This window comes from Nicotiana tomentosiformis, chromosome 2, assembly GCF_000390325.3.
Source record: "Nicotiana tomentosiformis chromosome 2, ASM39032v3, whole genome shotgun sequence".
Lineage (NCBI taxonomy): Eukaryota > Viridiplantae > Streptophyta > Magnoliopsida > Solanales > Solanaceae > Nicotiana > Nicotiana tomentosiformis.
In genome coordinates, this window is record NC_090813.1 from 95,508,913 (window position 1) to 95,529,544 (window position 20,632).

The following is a 20,632-nucleotide window of genomic DNA, read 5'->3' on the forward strand; positions in this document are numbered from 1 at the left end:
CTGATCTCGCAATTGCGAGATCAGGCTTCGCAAATGCAAAATAAGAAGGCCTAGCAATTGCGAGGTATCTATCAAAATTACGAAGAAGGCCTGGGCCAGCATGTTCTCGCAATTGCGAGATTTTCTTCGCAATTGCGATGGGAGTCTAGGAAGGGCAGGTTCGCAAATGCAAACATTTACTCGCATTTGCGAGGTTCAGTGGTCGCAAATGCGACACTTTCCTCGCATTTGCGAAGGCAGCAGGATTGTGAAGGGCATTGCAATTGCGATTGTTCCTTCGCATTTGCGAAGCTCAGGTCGCAATTACGACACCTGCAGCTGAGTAAAAGGGACTTAGACGGGATTTTTCATCCATTTTTCATATTTTCAAAACCCTAAAAAAGGCGATTTTCCAAAGACCAAGTCTTCCCCAAATCATAGGTAAGTGATTTCTAACTCTTTTCTTTCAATCTTTTACATCTTATAACAAGATTTCAACCTAGAATCTGGAATTTTTATGGTGAAATTAGGATTTTTGGGTAGAACTTAGGAATTTTGAAATTTGAGGATTTAGACCTCAATTTGAGGTCGGATTCCAAAACTAATTACATATTCGGGCTCAAGGGTGAATGGGTAAAAGGATTTTGGTCTAGACCTCGGGTTTTGACCAAGCGGCCCCGGGGTCAATTTTTTGACTTTTTGGAGGAAAATTTGGAAAAATTTAACTTACGCAATATAATTGATTCCTTTAGCAATATTTGATATTATTGAGTCATTTTTGAATAGATACGGGTGGTTTGAAGGTAAATTCCAAAGAAAAAGTTGTGATTGAGAATTAAGTGGCCTTCGGAGCAAGGTAAGTGTTGTGTCTAATCCTGACTTGAGGGAATTAGGAACCTTAGATTACTTGCTAAGTGAAATTCATGTGAGAGGCGTATATGTGAGGTGACGAGTACTTGTGCGCCGTCAATTTACCTGTTTTTTCCATGTTTCTCAGCTTTTCTTCTATTGTCTCATTCCTATGCCTAATTGCTATATGTTATACTAGTGTTGTTCAATTTATCGTTCTTATCATGTTTACAGATTTTTTGGTGATAATTGAGTTTTTATTTTAAAGTTGAGATTAATGTTATGGAACCAAATGTCGAAGTAAGGTTTGTAATTGTTATTCTATCTCCATGTTGTTATTTATGCATTGCATTATGGTAAGGGAGAGTGTTAATGCACGAAGGGTGATGCCGTGCCATATTGTGAGTGTTAATGCACGAAGGGTGATGTCGTGCCATATTGTGAGTGTTAATGCACGAAGGGTGATGCCGTGCCATATTGTGAGTATTAATGCACGAAGGGTGATGTCGTGCCATATTGTGAGTGTTAATGCACGAAGGGTGATGCCGTGCTATACTATGAGTGTTAATGCACGAAGGGTGATGCCATTCCATGATATGAGAGTTAATGCACAAAGGGTGATGCCGTGCTGTTTCTATTAATTTTATGGCGAGATTGAGAGTAAAAGCACGAAGGATGATGCTGTGCATTTTTCCTTTACTGTTTTCACGATTCCTGTTGATTCATGGTATATTGACTGCTCCGGTTATCATTCTGTTGTTGTTCTTTATCTCGTATTCCCCTCAGTATGTTCCCCTCCCAACATTTCCTGGTTAGTTCTTCATTTCTGTTATTTGTATATACACTGTTAAATTGTACAAGTTGATTTGTAGGTGCCTTGCCTTAGCCTCGTCACTACTTCGTCGAGGTTAGGCTCGACACTTACCAGTACATGGGGTCGGTTGTACTAATACTGCACGCTGCACTCTATGTGTAAATTTTGATACCGGCTCGGGTTGATCTAAATTTTGCTATTGGTCCGCTATCCGGAGACTCAAGGTAGATCAGTCGGCGTTCACAGACCTTGAAGTCCCTGTCTATCTTTTCTGTTCTACTGTTTCTTTCATTCAGACAGTTGTATTTCTTTCAGACTATTACTTGTAGCAAACTCTAGAATGCTCGTGAATTGTGACTCCAGATCCAGGTGGTAGTAATGAATACAATTTTATGATATTCCGCACTTATTATATTTTATCTTAGTTAATTATTGTTAATCAATGAATGGAAATAAGGAATCGATTTAATGATTCTCTAACGTTGGCTTGCCTAGCAAGTGAAATGTTAGGTGCCATCACGGTCCCGTTGGTGGGAAATTCCGGGCCGTGACAGTTGGTATCAGGGCACTAGATTGCCTAGGTATCACGATTCACGAGCAAGCTTAGTAGAGTCTGGAGGATCGGTACGGAGACGTCTATGCTTATCTTCCAGAGGCTATGAAGTTTAGGAACAAGTTTCACTTCTATTCTTCTCTGTCGTCTGAATTTTCTTTCTCAATACTAATTGAACTCTTCTACTCTTATTCTCTCGCAGATGGCGAGAACATGTACCGCTTCCTCAGCTGAGCAACAGCCAGAGCCTCTAGTGGCAGCTCCTACGCGGGGGAGAGGTCGAGGTCGTGCCAGAGGCTGAGGTAGGGCAGGGCTCAGCCTAGAGCCGGAGCAGCAGCCCCAGCAGTGGAGCCTCAGATAGAGCTTGACGAGGAGGTTCCAGCCCAGACTGTTCCTACCAGACCAGCTGAGGTTCCGTAGAGGTTCATTTCCACCCCAGTACTTCAGGATGCTTTGGTCCGTTTGGTGGGCCTTATGGAGAGTGTGGCCCAGACTGGCGCATTTCCCATGGCACTAGTAGTCTCTCAGGCTGGAGGAGGACCCCAGACTCCCACCACTCCCCCTCTAGAGCAGATAGCTCCCCAGTATCAGGCTCCAGCTACTCAGCTAGTCGGATTAGTTCAGCCGGTTATTGCGGCACAGGTCGGAGATGGGCCAGTTATGTCTTATGAGTCTTTATGGAGATTGGACAGGTTTACCAAGCTCTTTCCTGTTCACTTCAGTGGTGCTCCTTCAGAGGATCCCTAGGAGTATCTTGACAGCTTTTACGAGGTTCTACGAAACATGGGTATAGTGGAGACCAATGGGGTTGATTTTGCTGCATTTCAGATGACTGGTTCTACCAAGAAATGGTGGAGAGATTTTTTGTTGACCAGACCAGCTGGGTCACCTGCTCTTACTTAGGACCAGTTCTCTCTGCTCTTCATAGAGAAGTTTCTACCTATCATATTGAGAGAGGAGCGTCACCGTCAGTTTGAGCGTCTCCAGTAGGGTAGTATGACTGTTACTCAGTATGAGACCCGTTTTGTGGATTTGGCCCGTCATGCCATTCTTCTGCTTCCCACCGAGAGAGAGAGGGTGAGGAGGTTTATTGATGGACTTGCTCAGCCTATCAGATTGCAGATGGCTAAGGAGATTGGGAGTGAGATTTCTTTTCAGGCGGCTGCTAGTGTCGCTAGACGAGTCGAAATGGTTCTTACTCAGGGAGGTCAGGGGTTTGACAAGAGACCTCGTCATTCCGGTGAGTTCAGTGGTGCCTCATCTAGAGGCAGGAGTACTTTTGGTAGAGTCCATCCTCCCAAACCGTTTCATTCAGCGCTCCAGGCATCCCACGGTGCCTCAGGTGGTCGTGACTTCAGATGCATTATTCCTACCAGCTAGCCTACAGTGCACCACCAGCTCCTATTAGTGCACCTCCACTCCAGAGTTATCAGGGTGGTTATTCGGGTCGACATGGTCGATTTCAGGGTCAGCAGTCACCACAAACGAGGTTATGTTATACTTGTGGTGATCCGAGACAGATTGCTAGATTTTTCCCTCGAGCAACGGGCAGCTCACAACATCAGATTTCTCGTGCCATGGTTCCGGCACCAGTTGCTGCACCACCTGCTCAGCCAGCCAGAGGCAGGGGTCAGGCAGCCAGAGGTAGGGGTCAGGAAGCCAGAGGATGAGGCCAAACTATTAGAGGTGGAGGTCAAGCCATTAGAGGTGGAGACCAGCCAGTTAGAGGCCATCCCAGGGACGTAGTTCAGGGTAGTGGGGCCCATCCTCGGTGTTATGCTTTCCCAGCCAGCCCTGAGACTGAGTCATCTGACGCTATTATCATAGGTACTGCTTCAATTTGCAGTAGAGATGCTTCAGTTCTATTTGATCCGGGATCAACTTACTCTTATGTGTCATCCTATTTTGCTTCCTATTTGGTTGTGCCCCGTGACTCTTTGAGTGCTCCTGTGTATGTGTCCACACCAGTGGGAGATGCTATTATTGTAGGTCGTCTTTATCGTTCGTGTGTGGTAACCATTGGGAGTCTTGAGACTCGTATAGATCTTCTACTTCTTGACATGGTTGATTTTGATGTCATACTAGGTATGGATTTGCTGCCACCTTATCATGCTATATTAGATTGTCACGCCAAGACGGTGACCTTAGCCTTGAAGGGGTTGCCTCGATTAGAGTGGAGAGGGAATCTTGGCCATTCTTCCAGCAGGGTTATCTCTTATGTGAAGGCTCGGCATATGGTCGAGAAGGTGTCTAGCTTATTTGGCTTATGTCCGCGATTCTAGTGCGGAGGTTCCTTCCATAGATTCGGTGCTGGTTGTTCGTGAGTTTCCAGAGGTGTTTCCTGCAGACCTGCTAGGGATGCCACCCGACAGGGATATTGATTTCTACATTGATTTGGCTCAGGGCACTCAGCCTATTTCCATTCTGCCATATCGCATGGCCATGCTAGAGTTGAAAGAATTGAAGGAGCAGTTGCAAGATTTACTTGATAAGGGCTTCATTAGACCTAGTGTTTCGCCCTAGGGTGCACCTGTGTTGTTTGTGAAGAAGAAAGATGGATCGATGAGGATGTGTATAGATTATCGACAGTTGAACAAAGTCACCATCAAGAATAAGTAACCATTGCCGAGGAGTGATGATTTATTTGATCAACTTTAGGGTGCCAAGGTGTTTTCAAAGATTGATTTGAGATATGGCTACCATCAGTTGAGGATTAGGGCATCCGATGTTCCTAAGACAGCTTTTTGGACTCGGTATGGGCATTATGAGTTTCTAGTGATGTCATTTGGGCTGACAAATGCCCCGGCAACATTCATGGATTTGATGAACCGGGTGTTCAAACCCTACTTGGATTCCTTTCTGGTTGTGTTTATTGATGATATCTTGATCTACTCCCACAGTCGAGAAGAGCATGAGTAGCACCTTCGGATCATTCTTCAGACTCTGAAAGACAGCCAGTTATATGCTAAGTTCTCAAAATATGAGTTTTGGTTGAATTCAGTTGCTTTCTTGGGTCACGTTGTATCATCAGAGGGTATTTAGGTGGATCCTAAGAAGATTGAGGCAGTCCAGAACTGGCCTAGACCCACATCAGCTATAGAGATCCGTAGTTTCCTGGGTTTGGCGGGCTATTACCGTTGATTTGTGGAAGGGTTTTCATCCATAGCAGCTCCGTTGACCAGATTGACCCAGAAGGGTGCCCCATTCAGGTGGTCAGACGAGTGTAAAGCGAGCTTTCAGAAGCTCAAGACTGCCTTAACCACGACACCGGTATTGGTGTTACCCACAGGTTCAAGATCTTATACAGTATATTGCGACGCATCTCGTATTGGTCTGGGTGCGGTATTTATGCAGGGTGGCAAGGTTATTGCATATGCTTCGCGGCAGCTGAAGGTTCATGAGAAGAATTACCCTGTTCATGATCTAGAGCTGGCAGCCATTGTTCACGTGCTGAAGAGTTGGAGGCACTATCTTTACGGCGTGCCATGTGAGGTATTCACTAATCATTAGAGCTTGCAGTATTTGTTCAAGCATAAGGAACTCAATTTGAGGCAACGGAGGTGGCTGGAGCTATTGAAAGACTATGATATCACCATATTGTATCATCCCAGGAAGGCCAATGTGGTGGCCGATGCTTTAAGTAGAAAGTCAGTCAGTATGGGTAGCCTTGCATATATTCCAGTTGGTGAGAGACCGCTTGCATTGGATGTTCAGGCCTTGGCCAACCAGTTCGTGAGGTTAGATAGTTCTGAGACCAACCATATTCTAGCTTGTACAGTTACTCGGTCTTTTTTGTTTGAGCACATCAGAGATCGGCAGGATGACGATCCTCATTTACTTATCCTTAAAGACACAGTGCGGCATAGTGGTGCCAAACAGGTTACTGTTGGAGATGACGGAGTTTTGAGGATGCATGGTCGTATTTGTGTGCCTAATGTGGATGGACTTCGTGAGTTGATTCTTGAGGAGGCCCACAGTTCCCGGTATTTTATTCATCCGGGCACCGCCAAGATGTATCAAGCCTTGCGATAGCATTATTGGTGGAGGAGGATGAAGAAAGACATAGTTGCATATGTAGCTCGGTGCCTAAATTGCCAGCAGGTAAAATGTGAACATCAGAGACCTGGTAGTTTACTTCAGAGGTTAGATATTCCTGAGTGGAAGTGGGAGCGTATCACTATGGATTTTGTTGTTGGACTCCCACGGACTGAGAGGAATTTCGATGCAGTTTGGGTTATTGGGGACATGCTGACTAAGTCAGCGCATTTCATTCCTGTGGCAGTTACCTATTCCTCGGAGCGGTTGGCAGAGATTTACATTCGTGAGATCATCCGTTTTCACGGTGTGCCCGTGTCTATCATTTCTGATTGAGGTACGCAGTTTACCTCGAACTTTTGGAAGGCAGTACAACGTGAGTTAGGTACGCGGGTTGAATTGAGCACAACATTCCATCCTTAGATGGACAGACAGTCCGAGCATACTATTCAGATCTTGGAAGATATGCTTCGCGCCTGTATTATTGACTTTGGAGGTTCTTGGGATCAGTTCTTGTCGTTAGCGGATTTTACCTACAATAACATCTACCAGTCGAGCATTCAGATGGCTCCCTATGAGGCATTATATGGTAGATGGTGTAGGTCGCTAGTTGGGTGGTTTGAGCCGGGGGAGGCTCAGTTATTGGGTACAGATTTAGTTCAGGAGGCCTTGGACAAGGTCAAGATTATACAGGATCGACTTCGCACAGCTCAGACCAGGCAAAAGAGTTATGCCGACCGTAGAGTTCGTGATGTTGCATTCATGGTCGGAGAGAGAGTGTTACTTCGGGTATCACCCATGAAGGGTGTAATGAGGTTCGGAAAGTAGGGCAAGTTGAGCCCTAGGTATATCGGACCTTTTGAGAATCTGGAGAGAGTGGGAGAAGTGGCTTACAGGCTTGCGTTGCCACCTAGTTTAGCAGTTGTTCATCCGGTATTCCATGTGTCCATGCTTTGAAAGTATCACGGCGATCCGTCCCATGTGTTAGATTTCAGCTCTGTCCAGTTGGACAAGGATTTGACTTACGAGGAGGAGCTGGTGGCAATTCTAGCTCGGCAAGTTCGCCAGTTGAGATCAAAGAGTTACCCTTCAGCTCAAGTGCAGTGGAGAGGTCAGCCTATTGAGGCAGCTACTTGGGAGTCCGAGTCCGATATGCGGAGTAGATATCCCCACCTTTTCACCAGCCCTCGAGGACGAACGGTTGTTTAAGAGGTGGAGAATGTGATGACCCAAAAGGTCATCTTATGTTTTAGAACTCGAATCTACGCTCTTAAGCCTTAAAAATCTCATTTTATCCTCCTCGATGTGCGTGCACAGTCTGGGCAGGTTCCGGAAAGCTTTTATGTTGAAAATTGATGAAAATAAGAATTTATGCCTTATCCATGTTTTGACGGGTCTGGATCCATGTTTTGACGATCCCAGTACGTCCGTATCGAATTATGGGACCTGGGCGTATGCCCAGAATCAAATTCGGACGTCCCTAGCTCAAGTTATGAATTTTTGATGAAAATTTAAAAGTGTGATGACCCAAAATATTATCTTTAAATTCAATAATTAATTCTATGTTCTAATACCTCGAAAAACACTATTTATCATTTCTCGACTTGCGTGTGCAGTCCATAAAATTTTTCGAAAAGTTTTCAGGTGAAAAATGGATTAAAATATGAATTAGAGCTTTAAAGCTCTACTGAGTTGACTTTGGTCAACATTTTGAGCAAACAGACTCAGATCAGTGTTTTGACAGTTCTGGTAGGTCCATATCGTGATTTGGGACTTAAGCGTATGCCCGGAATCAAATTCAGAGGTCCCTAGCCTGAGATATGAAATTTTGATGAAAAATTAAAAGTTTAAGTTCAAATAGTGACCGGATGTCAAATTATGTGCAAACGACCTCGGAATAGAATTTTGATAATTTCAAAAGCTCCGTATGGTGATTTTGGACTTAGGAGCGTGGTCGGAATTTTATTTAAAAGTCCGTAGTGGAATTAGGCTTAAAATACCAAAAGTTAAATTTTTGGAAAGTTTGACCGGGGGGTTGACTTTTTGATATCGAGCTTGGAATCTGATTCTGGAAATTAGAATAGGTCTGTTAGGTCATTTATTACTTGTGTGTAAAATTTGAAGTCATTCGGAATTGATTTGATGGGTTTCGGCACAAGATATCGAATGTGAAAGTTCAAAGTTCCTAGATTTTGATTTGAAGTGCGATTCATCGTTTTGATGTCGTTTGAAGCCTCGACTAAGTTTGTATTGTATTTTGGGACATGTTGGAATAATTAGTTAAGGTCCCGAGGGTCTCGGGTGGATTTCAGAAGGTAAACGGAATGGATTTCGGACAAAGAGGGTTGCTGGAAATTTCTGTTGCAGAAATTTCGCTAGATATTTCTGATGCATGGAGCCTACTTTGGAAGCTTATATCTCGCAATTCATAAGGAATCAAAAAATGTTCTAATCATTAAAGTTGTAGTCATTTGATTCTAGTTTCTAGAAAGTTAAACCATTCATCATTTGGACATTTGTACAAAAAGTTATGATCGATTAAAGGAAGGCTGGTACAAGCAAGTTCTGGTGGACTTTTAGTGACGGTAGATGGACTTTTAGTGACGGATGGGCAGAAACTTAAGGACCAAAAATTGTCATTTCCTTCATTTCGTTTTGGATTTTTGGAGCACGGTTCTTGGGCGATTTTCAAGGAAAAACATTGGGGTAGGTGTTCCGTATCCTATATTGATTATATTTCATGATTCCATACTTATTTACATCATGAATCCATGAATTTAAGGAAGAAAAATCAAGATGTTTGCAAAATCTTCCAAAAACAAAAATTGAAGATTTGGAGGTCGAGTTGTTATCGGAATGTGGTAAAATTGGTATGGGTGGACTTGCAATTAAATGGGTTGTCGAATTTTGCAAGTTTCGCTGGATTCCGAGATGTGGGCCCCACAGACAAATTTTGAGCTAATTTCGGATTTTATTAAAAAATATAATATTTTCTTATGAAATTGATTACTATAATTTTTGTTGACTGTATCAAATTAATTATGACTAGATACGAGTTGATCGGAGTAGGAAAATCGAGGAAAAAGCATAATACTTGGTTAAATTGGAGCAAGTCGAGGTAAGTAACTTGTCTAACCTTGTGTGGGGGAAATTCCCCCTAGGATTGATAATTGTAATATGTGGAAAGTCGTGTACATGAGGTGACGAGTGTGTACACGGGCTAAATGTGAAATATTATATTTTAAATTGTGTAGATCACTATTGAGGATTAATTAAATTATTTCATTTTGTTATATTGTTCATTATTGATTTAATGTTTATATTTTAAATTTGCTTGACCTTTTCCTGCTAATTGTTTTATCTGTTTAGTTAGAACTTGGTTTCTTTTATTCTGTGCATTATTTGAAGGTTGATTTTCTTTAAATTAAATATTATTAATATGAAGTATTTGACATTTTTAAACTTGATATTGAAGCAACATATTAAAGATTTCGAAATATTATTTTCCTGAATTATTTACTCTTGAATATTTTTGTAAGATTTTCGTACTCATTGTGATGGAGCAGTGAGCTATTTATTGTGGAAACATATTATTGTTGAATTATTTTGATATGAGCCGTGAGCTCTTTATTTCGGAATGAATTATTTTGACATGAGCCGTTTGCTCTTTATTGTGGAAAAATATTATTGTTGAATTATTTTGACATGAGACGTGAGCTCTTTATTGTGAAAAAAATATTGTTGTTGAATTATTTTGGCAAGTTAAATTTTTTGAGCACCTGAGGTGCAAATTGTGATATATTGTGATATTGATACGCATGCGGTGGTATAAGGTCTGGGTATTGAAACGCATGCGGTGAGATAAGGGTGGCTTGATACGCATGGCTAGTAGAGGGAACTACTAGAATTCATGCGGTGTGATAAGGATGGCTAAAACGCGGGATGCTATTTCGGGAAAAAATGTTTTCTTTCAAATAAATTGTGAAAGCTCCCGCGGTGAGACAAGGAAATGAGATATTATGAATTTATTTATGATTTGGGACTACGAGGCGGTACCTCGGGAGTGCCCTTGTTGATATAAATCATTATGGCGGGGGCTCAGGCAGTCGGCCAACCCAGTCCGCACATCGGATTACTCGGGGGTGCTCCAGTAAGTTCTTTTAATGCACCACCAACATTAGTTCCTACAATGGTTATTCTAGTTATCTGGCACAGACTCAATATGAGTAGCCTAACCCGCAAAGGGGTTGTTATGAATATGGTGATACTAGGCACATCATGAGAAAATTGTCCCAAACTTGGGAGAGACTTATTTCATCAAAGCACTCAGGCTATATGCCCTATTGCAGTTACTACACCACCCACATGACCAGTTAGGGGTGAAGGACAGACGGGTAGAAGGCGTCCTAGAGGTGGAGACCCAGCCGTTGACATATTTGTTTTATGGTATGACGGAGGTCGCTACATCTGTTGGTGTCATTACAGGTATGACCTTGATATAATATAAAGGAATAATTTCCTTAACTTGATTTGGTTCTAAATATCGAGACGAGTCCTTCTATTGTGCTCCACTTATGAGTGAGTTTCATAATTCTATAATCTACTTATGTGTTTACTCCTGTTGGGAGATTCCATGGAGATAACTATGCCTATCATTCCATGTTGGTCACTAATAAGACCCGTGAGGCTAAATGTGGCTTTCTGTTACTCATTTCGGTAAGTTTTGATGTAATTTATGGATAATTAATTACAAATTGTGAATTATATGCCCTACCGGTGTGGGGTTCATTATGTGTTGTGATTTTATTTAACAGAAATTATTTAGAAGGAGAAAATGAAAAGTTTCGATTGGCACGATGTGCATATTACTTGTGATTCAGAACCGAGGACGAGATCCTCGCATTTTAACATAAACTGATATGTTTAAACTGGGCTACGAGCTACGGTGGAAGTTATATAAGGACGAGATCCTTGTGAGGAAAATTCTTGTGTTTAAGTTCTCCCTTGTGAATTTTAATTTTTACTATAGTACTAATAGGGAGTCATGCCTGTTAGGCTTATTTGAAAATTCTATATGAAATTCTTTGTGCATACTTGCCAATTTTGTGTTGTAATTATTGAGTTTTAACCTACGAGGTAGGTTCCCGCCCAGGTGATGTTAAATGTGACTCATTAATTCGGGTAAATAATTATGAGGTCTTCATGCCTCGTATCTCGTTATCAGTATTGTGAAGGTCTGAAACGAGATTTTTGTTAACATGAAGTCAATTGACGATTTTGTAATTGATTATGAACAACTATTAAGACTAGATTGACCCAGAAGGGTGCTCCGTTCATATAGACCGAGGAATGTGAGGAGAGCTTCCAAAAGCTCAAGACAGCTTTGACTACAACACCAATGTTGGTATTACCTACAGGTTCAGGGCCTTATATTGTGTATTGTGATGCGTCGCGTATTGACCTCGGCGCAGTGTTGATGCAAGACGGTAGGGTGATTGCCTACGCGTCCAGACAGTTAAAGGTGCATGAGAAGAATTATCCTATACACAACCTTGAGTTAGCAACTATTGTTTATGCCTTAAAGACTTGGCAACATTATTTGTACGGTGTCCATTGTGAGGTCTACACCGATCACCGAAGTCTACAATATCTGTTTAAACAGAAGGATCTTAATTTGCGGCAGCGAAGATGGTTGGAGTTGCTTAAGGATTATGATATCACCATTCTCTATCATCCTAGGAAGGCCAATGTAGTGGCGGATGCCTTGAGTCATAAGGCGGAGAGTTTGGGCATCTTAGCATATTTACCGGCAGCAGAGAGGTCTTTAGCCTTGGATGTTCAGGCCTTGGCCAACCAGTTTGTTAGACTGGATGTTTCCGAGCCAAGCCAAGTTTTGGCTTTGTGGTTTTTCAGTCTTCTCTTTATGACCGTATTAGGGAACGTCAGTATGATGACCCCATCTACTTGTCCTTAAGGACACAGTTCAGCACGGCGATGCCAAGGAAGTCACTATTGGAGATGAAGATGTATTACGGATGCAGGGCAGGCTATGTGTGCCAAATATAGATGGTTTGCGCGACTTGGATTTTCCAGGAGGCTTACAGTTTGCGGTACTCCATTCATCCGGGTGCTGCAAAGATGTATCAAGACTTGAGACAACACTATTGGTGGATGCGGATGAAGAAAGACATAGTGGAATATGTAGCTCGGTGCTTAAATTGTCAACAGGTAAAATATGAGCATCAATGACCGGGTGGATTGCTTCAGAAGTTGGAAATTCCAGAATGAAAATGGGAGCGGATCACTATGGATTTCGTTGTTGGTCTCCCACGGACTTGGAGGAAGTTCGATGTAGTTTGGGTGATTGTGGAAAGATTGACCAAGTCAGCTCATTTCATTTCTGTGATTACTACTTACTCTTCAGAGCAGCTGGCTCAGGTATATATTCGCGAGATTGTCAGACTTCACGGCGTACCGGTATCTATCATCTCTGACCGGGGTACACAGTTTACCTCACGGTTTTGGAGGGCTGTACATCGAGAGTTGGGTACTCGTGTGGAGTTGAGTACAATATTTCACCCTCATACGGACGGGTAGACCGAACGCACTATTCAGATACTGGAGGATATGCTTCGTGCGTGTGTGATAGATTTTGGGGGTGCTTGGGATCAGTTCTTACCACTTGCGGAGTTTGCTTACAACAATAGTTGACAGTCAAGCATTCAGATGGCTCCGTATGAGGCCTTGTATGGTAGGCGGTGCCGGTCCCTAGTGGGTTGGTTTGAACCGGGCGAGGCTAGGCTATTGGGTACAGACTTGGTTTAGGATGCCTTGGAAAAGGTTAAGTTGATTCAGGATTGACTTTGTACAGCCCAATCTAGAAAGAAGAGTTATGCAAATTGGAAGGTTCGTGATGTTGCATTCATGGTTGGTGAGCGGGTATTGCTCCGGGTTTCGCCTATGAAGAGTGTGATGAGGTTCAGGAAGAAGGGCAAGTTGATCCCTAGGTATATTAGGCCTTTTGAGATTCTTGAGAGAGTTGGATAGGTGGCTTACAGACTTGCATTAACACCTAGTCTCTCTGCAGTTCATCCGGTATTCTATGTTTCTATGCTTCAAAAATATCACGGCGATCCATCTCATATGTTAGACTTCAGTTCGGTTCAGTTGGACAAGGATCTATCTTATGTTGAGGAACTAGTGGCTACTTTGGATAGGCATGTTCGAAAGCTGAGGTCAAAGAACATTGCTTCCGTAAAGGTTCAGTGGAGGGGTCATCCAGTCGAGGAGGCAACTTGGGAGACCGAGCATGATATGCGCAGCTGTTATCCACACTTATTCACCAGCTCAGGTACATTTTCTAACTCTGTTCGAGGACGAACGTTTGTTTTAGAGGTGGAGAATGTGATGACCCAAAATATCATCTTTAAATTCAATAATTAATTCTGTGTTCTAAGACCTCAAAAAGCACTATTTATCATTCCTCGACTTGCGTGTGCAGTCCATAAAATTTTCCGAAAAGTTTTCAGGTGAAAAATGGATTAAAATGTGAATTAGAGCTTTAAAACTCAACTGAGTTGACTTTGGTCAACATTTTGAGCAAATGGATTCGGATCAGTGTTTTGATAGTTCCGATAGGTCCGTATCATGATTTGGGACTTAGGCGTATGCCCGGAATCAAATTCCGAGGTCTCTAGCCCGAGATATAGAATTTTGATGAAAAATTAAAAGTTTAAGTTCAAATAGTGACCGAATGTCAAATTATGTGCAAACGACCCCGGAATAGAATTTTGATGATTCCAACAGCTCCGTATGGTGATTTTGGACTTAGGAGCGTGATCGGAATTTTATTTGGAAGTCCGTAGTGGAATTAGGCTTGAAATACCAAAAGTTGATTTTTTGGGAAGTTTGACCGGGGGGTTGAATTTTTGATATCGAGGTCGGAATCCGATTCTGGAAATTGGAATAGGTCTGTTAGGTCATTTATGACTTGTGTGCAAAATTTGAAGACATTCGGAATTGATTTGATGGGTTTCGGCACAAGATATAGAATGTGAAAGTTCAAAGTTCCTAGATTTTGATTTGAGGTGTGATTCGTCGTTTTGATATTGTTTGATGTGGTTTGAAACCTCGACTAAGTTCGTATTGTATTTTGGGACATGTTGGAATAATTAGTTAAGATCCCGAGGGTCTCGGGTGGATTTCGGAAGGTAAACAGAATGGATTTCGGACAAAGAGGGTTCCTAGAAATTTCTGTTGCAGAAATTTCGCTAGATATTTTTGATGCATGGAGTCGAATTTGGAAGCTTATATCTCGCAATTCATAAGGAATCAGAAAATGTTCCAATCATTAAAGTTGTAGTCATTTGATTCTAGTTTCCAGAAAGTTAAACCATTTATCATTTGGACATTTGTACAAAAAGTTATGATCGATTGAAGGAAGGCTGGTACAAGCAAGTTCTGGTGGACTTTTAGTGACGGAAAATGGACTTTTAGTGACGGATGGGCAGAAACTTAAGGACCAAAAATTATCATTTCCTTCATTTCGTTTTGGATTTTTGGAGCACGGTTCTTGGGCGATTTTCACGGAAAAACATTGGGGTAAGTGTTCCTTATCCTATATTGATTATATTTCATGATTCTACACTCATTTACATCATGAATCCATGAATTTCTGGAAGAAAAATCAAGATTTTTGCAAAATCTTCCAAAAACGAAAATTTAAGATTTGGAGGTCGAGTTGTTATCGAAATTTGGTAAAATTGGTATGGGTGGATTCGTAATTGAATGGGTTGTCGGATTTTGTAAGTTTCGCCGGATTCCGAGATGTGGGCCCCACTGATAAATTTTGAGCTAATTTTGGATTTTATTGAAAAATGTAATATTTTCTTATGAAAATGATTATTATAATTTTTGTTGACTGTATCGAATTAATTATGACTAGATACGAGTCGATCGGAGCCGGAAAATCGAGAGAAAAGCATAATACTTGGTTAAATTAGAGCAAATCGAGGTAAGTGACTTGTCTAACCTTGTGTGGGGGAAATTCCCCCTAGGATTGATAATTGTAATGTGTGAAAAGTCGTGTACATGAGGTGACGAGTGTGTACACGGGCTAAATGTGAAAGATTATATTTTAAATTGTGTAGATCATTGTTGAGCATTAATTAAATATTTCATTTTGTTATATTCTTCATTATTGATTTAATGTTTATATTTTAAATTTGCTTGATCTTTTCCTGCTAATTGTTTTATCTGTTTAGTTGGAACTTGGTTTCTTTTATTCTGTGCATTATTTGAAAGTTGATTTTCTTTAAATTAAATATTATTAATATGAAGTATTTGACATTTTTAAACTTGATATTGAAGCAGCGTATTAAAGATTTTAAAATATTATTTTCCTGAATTATTTACTCCTGAATATTTTTGTAAGATTTTCGTACTCATTGTGATGGAGCAGTGCGCTATTTATTGTGGAAAAATATTGTTGTTGAATTATTTTGACATGAGCCGTGAGCTCTTTATTGTTGAATTATTTTGACATGAGCCGTGAGCTCTTTATTGTGGAAAAATATTATTGTTGAATTATTTTGACATGAGACGTGAGTTATTTATTGTGAAAAAATATTGTTGTTGAATTATTTTGGCAAGTTAAACTATTTGAGCACCTGAGGTACAAATTATGATATATTGTGATATTGATACGCATGCGGTGGTATAAGAACTGGGTATTGAAATGCATGCGGTGAGATAAGGGTGGCTTGATACGCGTGGCTAGTAGGGAGAACTACTAGAAGTCATGCGGTGTGATAAGATGGCTAAAACGCGGGATGCTATTTCGGAAAAAAATACTTTCTTTCAAATAAATTGTGAAGGCTCCCGCGGTGAGATAAGGAAATGAGATATTATGAATTTATTTATGATTTGGGACTACGAGGTGGTACCTCGGGAGTGCCCTTGTTGATATTGATTTATGGCCGCAGTTGGCTTTGATTATTTGTTGTGATTTTTCTTGAAGTTGAAAGAAAATTTTGTTTTGTTTACACGAGATGTTATTTGCCATTATTTTGTGTAATTAAACGGTAACATGCTACTTGATTCATTTCCATTGTCATTTTATTTTATTATATTGTTAAACCTTTTACTATGCCAATTATTATTTTCCAGTAGGGCCTGACCTGACCTCGTCACTACTCTACCGAGGTTAGGCTTGGCACTTACTGGGTACCTCTATGGTGTACTCATACTACATTTCTGCACATCGTTTTGTGCAGATCCATGTACACCTTATCATACCAGGCATCAATAAACTAGTTGTACGAGAAGACTTCAAGGTATATCTTTCAGTGTCCGCAGACTCCGTAGTCCCTTTCTATCTTACTATGTTGTCTTCCTTATTTGCTTTAGACTCTGATGTATAGAGACATAGAGAATAAATTCTTAGAAGCTTGTGACTTATTTCTACCGAGTTTTGGGAGTTGAAATTTTTTGAATTGTAGTTTATTTATTTCAGATATTTATTATTATTCCACATTGATAGGCTTACCTAGTGTTAGAGACTAGGTGCCATCACGACCTCCTACGAAGGGAATTTGGGGTCGTGGCAAAAAGTCTGAAAATTAATTATTTTTAAGAATTGATTGATGTTTGGCATTGTTAGTCCCGAGTCCGTATTCTAGTTCTGGAGCCCGGTACATGTTCATTATGATATTTAAGACTTGTCTGTGAAATTTGGTGAGAAACAGAGTTGATTTGACGTGATTCAGACGTCCAGTTGAGAAGATATGAATTTTAAAGTGTTCTTGAGAATTTCATTTGATTTGGTACTAAATTCGTAGTTCTAGGTGTTATTTTGGACTTTGATCACGCGAACAAGTTCGTATGATATTTTTAGACTTGTGTGCATGTTCGGTTTGGAGCTCCGAGGGCTCGAGTGAGTTTCGGATAGGCCACGGGATGTTTTGAACTTAGAAAATTTTGCTGGTATAACTGAACCTGTTGCAAACCTCTATTGCGAGATCAGGCTTCGCAAATGTGAAATAAGCAGGCCTGGCAATTGCGAGGTATCTATTGTAATTGCGAAGAAGGCCTGGGCCAGCATGTTCTCGCAATTGCGATGGGAGTCTGGGAAGGGCAGGTTCTCAAATGCGAACATTTACTCGCATTTGCGAGGTTCAGTGGTCGCAAATGCGACACTTTCCTCGCATTTGCGAAGGAAGCGGGATTGTGAAGGGTATCACAATTGTGATTGTTCCTTCACATTTGCGAACTTCGCATTTGCAAAGCTCAGGTCGCAATTGCGACATCTGCAGCTGAGTAAAAGGGACTTACACGGGATATTTCATCCATTTTTCATATTTTCAAAACCCTAAACCTTAAGAGGCGATTTTTCAAAGACCAAGTCTTCCCCAAATCATAGGTAAGTGATTCCTAACTCTTTTCTTTCAATATTTTACATCTTATAACAAGATTTCAACCTAGAATCTGGAATTTTTATGGTGAAATTAGGATTTTTGGGTAGAACTTAGTAATTTCAAAATTTGAGGATTTAGACCTCAATTTGAGGTCGGATTCCAAAACTAATTATATATTCGGGCTCGGGGGTGAATGGGTAAATGAAATTTGGTCCGAACCTCGGGTTTTAACCAAGCGGGCTCGGGGTCGACTTTCGACTTTTTGGAGGAAAATTTAGGAAATCTAAATTTATGCAATGTAATTGATTCCTTTAGCAAAATTTGATATTATTGAGTCATTTTTTAATAGATACGAGTGGTTTGGAGGTGAATTCCAAAGGAAAAGCTGTGATTGAGAATTAAGTGGCCTTCGGAGCAAGATAAGTGTTGTGTCTAACCCTGACTTGAGGAAACTAGGAACCTTAGATTACTTGCTAAGTGAAATTCATGTGAGCGGAGTATATGTGAGGTGACGAGTACTTATGCGCCGCCAATTTACCTATTTTTTCCATGTTTCTCAGTTTTTCTTATATTGTCTCATTTCTATGCCTAATTGCTATGTGTTATACTAGTGTTGTTCAATTTATCGTTCTTATCATGTTTACGGATTTTTTGGTGATAATTGAGTTTTTATTTCAAAGTTGAGATTGATGTTATGGAACCAAATGTTGAAGTAAGGTTTATAATTGTTATTCTATCTCTGTATTGTTATTTCTGCATTGCATTATGGTAAGGGAGAGTGTTAATGCACGAAGGGTGATGCCGTGCCATATTGTGAGTGTTAATGCACGAAGGGTGATGCCGTGCCATATTGTGAATGTTAATGCACGAAGGGTGATGTCGTGCCATATTGTGAGTGTTAATGCACGAAGGGTGATGCCATGCCATGATATGAGAGTTAATGCACAAAGGGTGATGTCGTGCCATTTTTATTAATTTTATGGCGAGATTGAGAGTAAAAGCATGAAGGGTGATGCCGTGCATTTTTCCTTTACTGTTTTCACGATTCCTGTTGATTCATGGTATATTGACTGCTCCGGTTATCATTCTACTGTAGTTCTTTATCTCGTATTTCCCTCAGTATGTTCCCCTCCCGACATTTCCTGTTTAGTTCTTCATTTCTGTTATTTGTATATACACTGTTTAATTGTACAAGTTGATTTGTAGGTTCCTTGCCTTAGCCTCGTCACTACTTCGTCGAGGTTAGGCTCGACACTTACCAGTACATGGGGTCGGTTGTACTGATACTGCACTCTGCACTTTTTATGCAGATTTTGATACCGGCTCGGGTTGATCGAGATTTTTCTATTGGTCCGTTGTCCGGAGATTCAAGGTAGATCTGTCGGCGTTCACAGACCTTGAAGTCCCCGTCTATCTTTTGTGTTCTACTGTTTCTTTCATTCAGACAGTTGTATTTATTTCAGACTATTACTTGTAGTAAACTCTAGAATGCTCGTGAATTGTGACTCCAGATCCGGGTGATAGTAATGAATACAGTTTTATGATATTCCACACTTATTATTTTATCTTAGTTAATTATTGTTAATCACTGAATGGAAATAAGGAATTGGTTTAATGATTCTCTAACGTTAGGCGCCATCACGGTCCCGTCGGTGGAAAATTCCGGGCCGTGACAGATATTTCTTGGAATTACGAATTTTCCGTCTCAAATAATTAATTAAACAAGCTTAAGAAGGAGTGTTAGTATAATTATCAAAATTTGGATTTAATGAAGGCGTTGCCTTATGCTGATTAGTTTTCTATCGCTGTTGATTGTTTTTAAGGTTTTATACACATTGTGTGGAGCCTTGGGCTATTTGTTGTGAAATTAATTGATTTTGTTATATCTTTGGAATTGATTGTTGTCATTGGGCAAATCGTGATATGAATTGATTTTGTTATGTTGCCGTGAGAATATTCCGTGTAAATTGTTGTGCTATTTGAATTATTATTTTGAGGATATAAGGGTGGCATTCCACTGTTGATATAATGTGGGTATAAGGGTGGCATTTCACTGTTGTTGTGTGTGTTGGGATATTGTCTGGACTGAGCGATAAGGGTAGCTATAGGAGAGATAAGGGTGGCTATAGGAGCGATAAGGGTGGCTATTGGAGAGATAAGGGTGGCTATAGAAGCGATAAGAATGGCTATTGATATTGTCACGACAGAGAGATAAGAGAGGCTATTATAGGAGTGATAAGGGTGGCTATAGGAGAGATAAGGGTGGCTATTGTCAGGGATGATATGTGATGATGTGGAGTGGTTGCATTGGTGATTTTTATGTGATGTTGTGATTTTTCTTGTGTTTATTTTTATACCTTGTGCAATTTATCTTGTTGTTAGTAAATTGATAATAGTCTGATTTATGTTGAAATTGGGAGCATATGGTTATTACTAGGTAGATTATGAAAAGAAATGTGGGCACGAGGTGTCGTGAGTAAATAATGATGATGTTGGCACGTGAATTATCCGTGAAGTTGATATATGAAACGTGGGCACGAAGTGACGGGGAAAATATGATGATTTTATTATTGGCACGTGAACTGTCCGTGCAGATGTGATATGAAAAGTGGGCACGAGGTACTGGGGAAATATGATGATTTGATTATGGGCACGGAGTACCGTAAAAATATAAAAGTGGGTTGAGACCCTTGTTTACGAAAAATATGAAATTGGGCTGAGACCCGTACTTTATGATTTTGAAATGAGGTGTCACAGGGTAACTTATATTTGAAAGATTTATTAGAAGAAGTTATATTTGAAAGAGATTTATTGAAAGAATTATATTTGAAAGATACTTATTGGAAGAATTAGATTTATTGAAAGAATTATATTTGACAGATATTTATTTGAGGAAATTATAATTGAAAGAGAGTTATTTGGAAGAATTATAGGTGAAAGATATTTATTTGAAGGACTTGATTTAATTGGGTGTACTTGTATTTACTA